Below are 10,014 nucleotides of genomic sequence, written 5' to 3' on the forward strand. Positions count from 1 at the left end.
TTGTTTTTGGAAAGTGCCTTGAGATGACATGTTCCATTAATTGGCGCTATATAAATAAAATGTAATTAAATCGAAAAGTGAACACTGCTTTGTTCTGATTCCTGTGCTCCCTAGCTGCTGTAGTTACCTCTCCAAGTCTAAGCGTTTACTTCAGTCAGTGTTTAGCCTGACATCAGTGCTAATGTTAATCAGAGCGTCTGTTAATAGTTTTTCTTGGCTTTTGAGTTGATTGAATTGACACAGCACTACAAATCTGCCAGATCTGACTTTTTCTAGCCCAAACATAATGTAAAAAAAAGACCAAATCTCAAAATCTCAGAACAAAGATCCCCACAAAATGTGCAATCAGGCAATCAAATTATCTGCACACAAGATTACCTTCTCAATAATTTTGCAATAGCAACATTTGAACGTTTTACCAATAGCCTCCTAACATGAGTTGTTAAATCTATCATAAAACAACATGTTGCCCAAAGCTATTTTTCCAGCCCAATATATTCAAAAGAAGCCCAGTTGGCAACATGTGTTTTAGATGTTTTGTATTTCATTTAAATTTTTTTCAAACTGTAAGAGGGGACACAGAGTATGGGGTACCGTTTGTAAAGTTACCCAGTCAAATTTTAACTGCAATACTTTGGGTTATTTAGCATGTTGTAAGAGAAAAAAATGGAAGTTAGTTTTTCCAAGACATATTTTCACCATGTCATTCACATATTTATAAACGTTACAGTTCTAATTGAAATATTTAGTTTGGAAACTAAATATTTAGTTTCTAAACAAAACAGTTAATTTCTAAACTAAATATGTAATTTGCAAACTAAATATATAATTTACAAACTAAATATTTAACTCAGACCTAAATAATTATTTTGTACATGAATATTTAGTTCATACCTAAGTATTTAGTTTGGTAACTAAATATTTAACTAGCTTGATGCTAACTGATTTAACTAGCTTGATGCTAACTGATGCTATCTTATGTCCATTTGCTCCATCTAATCTTTATGCCAGTGGCCTTCCTCCGATATTTGGTAAAAAATATGACCCAATTATTTTTTCAATATTCAATCATTCTTAAGTAGAACAGGATATTTCTTTCTGTGATAAGTTCTTTAAGCTTTTTAATTCCTCCCTCAGTTTTCTCACCTCAGGTGCCCCCTTTGTATAATTAAATATTTGATTATTTGTTTTTGCACAAATGACACCTGTTTATTATATCACCTGATATTATTTTAACCAGAAACTATTTTATTCTAATTAACACTATAATGTATTACTAATATAAAATAACTAAGGTTAAATTCACAATAAACTGGGTTATACATACACGTACTACTCCATTCACGTTAGAAAATGAAATATGTAATAATTATGTCTTTACCAGAAAATAATTCATACTGGATCATCAGTCAAAACATCTACTCCCGAAAAAATAGACATTCAGTCCACTTACCATTTGAATGGTATGTCCTGTTTGTGTCTCTGTGTTATGTGTGACTTTGGGTGTCTCTCCAAAGCTTTAATTATGGTCACAAAATGACAAAGATTCTTAAAAACTGGTGCTTTTTTAATTCATGTGTATGTGGATCTAAACAACCCAAGGGTCTTGCAAAGGTTTTTATGCTATTTAAGAGATTCATGTTTTTTCCTTTAATTTCCTTTCATTGTGAACATCCAATACATTCCAAAAAACTTCAATTAAACTGATGCAATGACAGTTGTGATTACTTTTGTCTTCTGTACATATCCTTACTTAAATAAATAGATTTTCTTTTTACATTAAATTTGCCTTGGTTTTCTTTAAAGTTTTTTCATCTCATCTGGTCACCCCGTCTGAACGTTCATGGTAAACGTTCACACAGGGTGACTATAAATGCCTTTAATTGTTGGTTGTCCATTTTGGAGAAAAGGCAACTCTACTGTCAGTTTATGTGATTGGCTCCTGTTACACCCAGACTATCCAATATTGTTCATGTTCTAGGATTTTCTTTAAATGGTTAATGGAGCAGAAATGGGTGGATGCCATGCAACTTGATCCAAATAAGTGCTGGGTGTGACTTTATGAAAACCAATTCACATCCATGTTCAGTCAAGTGTTTTAGTCATCCTTCACCAGATGCCCATAAGGGCTATACAGTTCAACAAATCCCCATTACAAACATCCAGAACAGTGGCATTCAGGATTTGTATCCTGAAGTTGTAGACAACATCTGCTGTAGGTCAGCTGAGCATCCTCAGAAAATAATATATGAAAAAGTGTTTCCTATCTACATTTACCGAATGTCCACTGATGACATTACCCTAATGTTCATGTAGACGCTTAGCATCTAAACAAGTAGAGCCACAGTCAGGAACAACCTTATCTTGAACACCAGCCAAACCAAGGAGGTAATAATAGACTACAGGAGGTCCAGGAGGACTTAACATGCTCCTGTAGGGTTTGAAAAGATATCTAAGGGTTAAAGCATTGTTTTCCAGACTCTGTGTGGTTTCCTTAGCAAGGGGTAATTTAGGGGTTAGCTGGCCATAACTTGATCCCCACATTCTGTTCCTGTTTTTCCAAACATCTGCCAAGCATTGAGATTAATCGAGGGGTCTGTTATAAGAATGTTTAGATAAGATTTCCCAGAAATGGAAGAACACACTTGCCAAATGTTCCACACAAACACCCTTCCAACTATGGAGGAAAGACTATTGGTCTATAGTGGTCCATGTGCACAGTAAGATATCATGTTCCCATTTACGTCATACTGCGTCCCTTTAAAGGATGAGAGTTACCACATATTGTCGGGATTCTGCTGAAATGAAGATGTGACTAAGTCTGGAATAAACCCCCTGCTGGTCTCCAAGAGAAGGTGTTGTAGCGGCTAAAATCCTCTATTTTAGGCTACTGGTTGTTGTTCTGAAAGGCCCTGGTTTTACGTGCGCTCGATTAAGATTCGTAATCCGATCTTCAGTTTGACGTATACTGAGTTCTGAGTATTTCCATTTAGATCCACAAACATTACAACTTCAATCTAAACCAAGCACAGTAGAAAGCTGTTGCTTCCCATTAACAACACCTGAACACAATCATGGCTGTCCTTAAATAACCCCATCCCCCATCAGACACTCAGAACTTAATACGCCCCCTGGTGGCGATAAACACAGGAAAGGAAAAATGGCTCCTACAGGTGTTGTGTCTCGTCTCGTCTTTGTCTCTTTTTTTAAGGTTCAATCTTCTTCCACACTCCTCTCTACATACAAGTGGAGGTGGTGGAGCGCGTGGACAGCATTAGGTTCCTGTGCATTCATATCTCCTCTGGCCTCTTCTGGACACCTCCCACCTGGTGAAGAAGGCCCAACAACGTCCTGACAGCTTTTAAGTTTAGGTTTGGTTTCTGATCTGTTCTTGTTTTGAGCCTCAGCACTGATGTCTGGTCTAATTACTTACTCTGCACACCTGCCTAACTCCACCCCTGCTGCAATCACCTCTCACCGGTTTCACCTGCTTCCTCCTCCATATAAACTGTTGAGACCAGACATCAGTGCCAGGTCGTCTTGTTGAGTTCGGGGTGAGTCTTCTCCAACAAGTATTCTCTTTATGTTTTAACTTGTGAAGTTTTTTCCCCATTTCTCCAGAGATCTGAGCCACCCTGTCCCTGCCTGTCTGTTCCCGCCTTACCTGCCCGGTTGCTCTGTTAGTATTTTTGTACTGCCCTTTTGGTTTTTTTGTTCCAGTCCTTGAGTTAGTTATTAAAGAGCTTGTTCTGAACCTCTGCTGGTCTGGTTGAATTCTGGGTCCCCTGCCTCTGTTTCATTACACAAGTGGTTCACTTGAAATAACATGAAATAAATAATTAAATTTGAGTAAAACAAAGATAATCCTTGTTGGAAAATTTAAAGAGGCAGATGAAGTAAAATTTGAACTAAACAGTTTGATATTGAAAGTTTGTTGAAAATTAAGTTTCATAAAGTTTGACGATCGTACACAGAGCAAAATATTTACTGAATCAAAAATCACTACATATATTATACAGCTCATTAATATTACCTTATTTAATTATTGTGTGGAGGTTTGGAGCAACAACTATAAAACTAAATCCAATAGTCAGATTGCAAAAAAAGGCAAGATTCATTAATGATGCTGGATAATGAGCTCATACCAATCCGCTATTCATTTGATTGAAAATGTATCATTTGTTTGACATCCAAACGTTGCAGATTTTATCTAAGGCCAGAAAAAAATTACATGCAAACATTCAGAGACAGTTTATAAAGAGGGAAACACAATATAATCCACGAGGATTGTGTTGTTTTTAAATAAAAAAAAGTCTGCACAATGTTAAAAAGCTTTTACTTTTTGAAGGGGTGGAATTATAAAAGCTATTTATTTCTGCCAATTACTATTCAGATATGTACTTTTGTTGGTTTTGTGCATTGGTGCAGTGGATGTATTTATGTTTGTTTGAATATCTGAATGAACAAACTGAACTGAACATAAAGAAAGGCACAAAGTCACATTCACATGTTCCCACCCCAAAACCACACAAGGCTGACTTCAGTGAACTGCTGATGTTACACAGGATCACCAAGGTAATAAGATGCCAGATCCTTGAGGGCTACCTGGTGTCCACACCATGTTGGTGACCCCTGCTCTATCTGAGTATCTGTGGCATTTGAGAGCCCATTGAAGGATGACCTTATTTGGAAAGGCTTCTCAGTTTTCTGGCCCCAACTGAAGGCCTCAGGTGATGCTCAACATTTTTCCAGCCTTTTATTTGGTCTTTCTGGGTGTTGGACATGTATTTCATTGTGGTCTATTTCAAAAGCTGCCACATAGCTAGATTTGGACGGTCCGTGTCAGCGGTGATGATTACCACAGTAAATCCTATGGAAGCTGCTTCTGTTATTCTTTATGTTAGTGGCCTTCATCTGATCTTTAGGAACAATTCAATTCAATTCAATTTTATTTATATAGCGCCAATTCATGAAACATGTCATCTCGAGGCACTTTACAAAGTCAAAATCAGTCAGATTATACAGATTGGTAAAATATTTCCTATATAAGGGAACCAGTTGATTGCTTCAAAGTCCTGACAAGCAGCATTCACTCCTGGAGAAGCGTAGATCCACAGGGAGAGTCGTCTGCATTGTACATGGCTTTGCAGCAATCCCTTATACTGAGCAAGCATGAAGCGACAGTGGAAAGAAAAACCACCCATTAGCGGGAAGGAAAACCTCCAGCAGAACCGGGCTCAGTATGAACGGTCATCTGCCTCGACCGACTGGGGTTACAGAAGACAGAACAGAGACACAATAAGAGAGACAAAAAAGCACAGAAGCACACATTGATCCAGTATGAACAGTATGACCCAATTGATTTCCATAGTGTTTCATTGGACTGAATAAATCTAGTCTGTGTTAAGTTCTTCTATCCATTTTAATGTGATTTTTTTGGCTTTCTATTTCCTCCCTCAGTTTTTTTCTCAGGTCTATGCTTTGTATAATAAAAGGCCTTGTGTAATAAAATGTTTGATTGTTTTTGCAGAATTGATACATGCCTATTTTATCACTTAGTATGGTTTTAACCAGAAACAGTTTTATTTCAATCAACATTTTTGAGAATTACTAATATACATCCATTTTAAGGTTATATGTTATATATAATCAACTGGGTTAAACATAAATGTAGTATTTTTCAGGAACTGTTCTGATGAACCCGGACAAAACCACACTGAGGTACATTTTTAAGAGTTTTATTAAAGTAAGATGAGTTGTGGAGAGAGAGAGAACCAGGGTCTTAACTTGAGCTGGGGCACAGGGATGTAGATGGCAGGAGCTGGAGGACTGAAGAGAGAGAGACGGAGGGCTACAGGTGCTGAGCTGTAGGTCTAGGGAGAGCCTGAGAGCCAAGGAGCATACAGGGCAGGCGTGAGAGCGCTGAGGTCCAGGAGGAGCCAGAAGCTCGGCAGCAGAAAGGGTTCTTGGAACGCTGGGGGTTTGAGGTTCAACCGGCAGCACAGCAGAGTTTACTTGGAGCTCTAGGGTAGCAGGAGAACCAGCAGCAGACGTAGGAGGCTCTTGCTTGCAGGCATGGGAGCTCTGATTAGCAGATGTGAGACACTCTGACATGAAGACGTAGGAAGCTCTGGTTAGCAGGCATGGGAAGCACGAGACAAGACGAGGTTTGGATGATAACAACCCGGCAGGGGAGAGCACACTGAAGGGAGCTTAAGTAGAGGTGTTGGCAGGTGTACCAAGTCCGGGATAATTATAAACGGCAGGTGGAATTAACGAGGAGGTGGAGTGAGAGCTGTGATGCATGAGAGGTGGAAAGTGCTGAAAAGACAATGGGTAGACAGGCAGGCAAAACTGCACCATGACAGTATTCACATGAAAATAAAAAAAGTACAATAATTATGTCTTTCCCTGTAAATAATTCATCCCAGGTCATCAGTTAAACATTTACAGCCCTATATTTTCATTTAAAAAAAGTAATTTAAAACTTCTTTAAAATTTAAATCAGCTCTATCATGCAGCTCATTTTCCATCTAATACCAGATAAAAGAAAAGCACATAATAACATTTGCTAAACATGTTTTTTTTTTTAGAAATATAGGAGTATGTTGTTTTGCCAGGATATTAAGGCCATCATGAGGGAATAAATTAAGTCAGATTGATCTGAGTGTGTTTTTATGGTTATAACACACGTTATCTCCAGAGGGGTTTCATACATTGATGGAATATTAATGTTTATGTTATCCGGCCTACTTATTATGACTAAAAATAAATCTGAAGTCTTTAAAGTCAGGGCCGGAATTCGCTAGCCAAAATGCTATTTAGCTTATGGTAACTTCCGGTTCCGGTTATTCTACAAAAGCCCGTTCTAACTTTAAGGCTTGTTCGATTCGCTCCTCCATCGTTTGATAGTGCTATGAGCCTTATTCCCACATGTTGTGTTTGTCATGTCTTGTCCAACATTTTGTCTCGGTTAAAATGGGATCCATTGAGTGGGAAGAGAAGCAGAGTTTGCGGGAGTTTGCGGTTCCTAAGTCTGGGTCTGTCTGTCTGTGTGTGTGTGCATAGAGGGGGGGTCTGTGTCTGTGTGTATGTGTGTCTCCAAGGGAGTGAGAGTGTGCCTGCGGCTGTTGACTTTACAATGGAGACATGCTGTGGAGTTGGTCTATTTGCGTTGAGACAGTAGTGAAAAGTGCTCATTATGGAGCGCGAAGTTGGACATCATTGGGAAAAAAGTTTGATGTATTAATGTTTGTTGAAGCGCAGGAAAAGTTTGAACAGAGAAAAGTGATTTGAAGTGTGAACAGCAGCTGATGGAAGAGTTTCATTGGAGAAAAACACGGCTGGACGACGATGAGTTTTGGAACAACTTTTATTTTAAACCGTAGCCTAAAAGTCAGAAAGAGGTTAGAATTTGGGAAAAAGTTGTTGGAAATTTGGAAGAGAATTAAACATCTGTTTGTGACAACTTAAAAAGAAAAAAGGAAGATACCTTTTTTAAGAGCATAATTTTAATTAGCTTCATCTATTGCAAAATAGCATATTAAAATGCCAAAATGAGCTTTTACACTTTCAGAAATAAAATATAAGTTACGATTAAATGGTGATTACAATTTTTTCATTGTTTGAAAGCCCTAGTTATAATAGATATATATAGATATAATACACCTGACTTAAATCTGGCTGATCAAAAGAAAGCAGAAAACAGCCCACTAACAGCTTCTGCTCATTGTAGGTCTGGGAATAACAAGTGAGCAGAACTAAAAGTTAAACGTTAAAGGTTAAAATGTAAAATGGAGCCTAATCGTGTTTGGCAAAAGGACAATGCTGCTGATTTGATAGATTTTGGTAACCCTGCATCTAGTCATGAGTCAGTTTTGGAGTTATCCTCAAATGAAGCAGTTGAAGTTGAGGAATCTATGACAAATGTTAATGGTTTGTATCATTTTACTATAGATACTGATATCGCAGAGCGGCAGAAATGAGCAGGAACGGAAAGTATTAAGGGAAAAATTAAAGGACGGACCCCAAAGTATTCATTATATGCAACTCCATTCTCAAAGTCCCACCAAAATGCAGATGCCCCTGTTACACAGTAATTTAGAAGCAGAGGAATTTGTTCCTTATTCATTTTGTGATGTGCAATTTCTGGTGGATAAACTTCCCAGCATTGCTGCTGGTGGTCAATTGTGGCTGGCTGAATTACATTATTTCACAAAACTGGCCCTGGGTGATTTTAGAGCCATTTTTAGGATGAAACTTTATAGTCTCTAGTAATTTCTTCCTTGGAAGATGCAGTTATACAGCATTTTCCCTTATCCACTTCAGCAGAGGTTCCTAAGTTTGATTGGGCTCCACAACAGCAACCGAAGAAATACATAAATCAGGCCGCAGAGGAATGAATCAAACACAAAGGTGTGGATCCTAAAACAAATCAGCACAATCTGGGTGAATTATTTAGAGAAGTAGTGTTAAAAGGTGTACCCTCTTCAGTATCTAAGCTGATGAACTTAAATCCTGATATGAATGGTTGTGAATACGCTCGCTGGGAAAAACATTTGGTACACTATTTGCATCTGACTCAAATGTAGGAGAGAAAGACAAAGCAAGAGGTAGAGGAGACATAAGTTAAATTACTAAAATTACAGCTACTGGAAGCAAAACGGAAAGTGAGTAAGAGAAAGTAAAAGACTGAACATGTGAATGTATCAGCAGTTACATCTCATGGTGCTCCAACCCTGACGGTCTCACCTCAGTCTAAATTAATTCAAGGAGGGGGGGTTGCCTCCTTTTGTTTTCTATCCTTCATTTAATTACAGGTCTGTTGGTCCTGGACATGGAAGCAGATGGCAGTATGGTGGTCAGTGTCAATTTGATGTTGGAGCATCATACTGAGCATTTAGAGCTGATATGATGGATCTGTTAGAGTACCCATTGACATCTGGGGTTGTCCTGAACATTGGCCGTGTGATTGTGGGCTGTTTCACCTCACTGGCAGGTCAGCCTGGCATGGAGTCACCAAATCTTAACATGACCTCACCTCCAAAAGGTCAGTACCCCAGCAAGGGGATTACGCTCCCCATGAACAATGTTTACACCCCTGAGAAGGATGGCCAAGGCAGCATGAGCAGCGCAGATCCCGAGCTGTCAGGGGAAATGACTGCATGAACTTTCAGCACACACTGGAGCCACATATTCCATCAGATTCTGAGTTGTGGACTGAGACTTTGTCACTGAGGTATTCCTCAGAGAAATAACAGCATCTGCCGTTGCAACACGTGGGGGAAGGGTTGCTCACATCTATTGGGACTGTGAACAGAGTCTGCAGCATCTGGTGTTCTTTCATATGTTCCACCCATAGAAGCCTTGGATGCAAAGTCTAAAGTTCCTACCTATCTTCATCTGACCTGCCAAATGTTAATCTGAATCTATGACAGGAACCACACAGACTGGTAACAACAATCTTTAAGGTAAAACACAGATAGTTATTTCTAGGAATATGTATGTGGCCCGAGCGCTGCTGCTAAACTATTAAAATGGTATGTGCAGTTGGATGACATCTTTCCTCATGTTTTTCTTTCTCTCCATGTTTTGAGCACCAGGCAAATGGATCAGGGGATTAGTTAAACATTTCCTTCAGGCAACCGATTGAGCACCTACCAGCGTACAGGTTTGCTGTTTTGAAAATATACCAATATCTATTAAATTTTCTGTTATGTAACTGATATGTTCCTTTTAAACATGAGTTTTGATTCTATTATGGTCAGGAACGTATTGATCATAATTAAACAGCAGAAGATGTACTTTGACATCACAACTGAGCAGGAAATCCACTGGGGTGGGAATACTTTCATGTGCTCCAGTTACATTTAGGGTCACTGTTGAATTGTCTCTCTGGGTTAACTAGTGCAGCCATAAATTAGAGCAGGGGGGTTACTATCAGCGTGCCTTCAAGTTTTACGACTGGGGCCTCACTCTGGAATGCACAGATGGGGTCTGGGTTAAACATTCTGT

This window comes from Fundulus heteroclitus, unplaced genomic scaffold (genome assembly GCF_011125445.2).
Source record: "Fundulus heteroclitus isolate FHET01 unplaced genomic scaffold, MU-UCD_Fhet_4.1 scaffold_62, whole genome shotgun sequence".
Lineage (NCBI taxonomy): Eukaryota > Metazoa > Chordata > Actinopteri > Cyprinodontiformes > Fundulidae > Fundulus > Fundulus heteroclitus.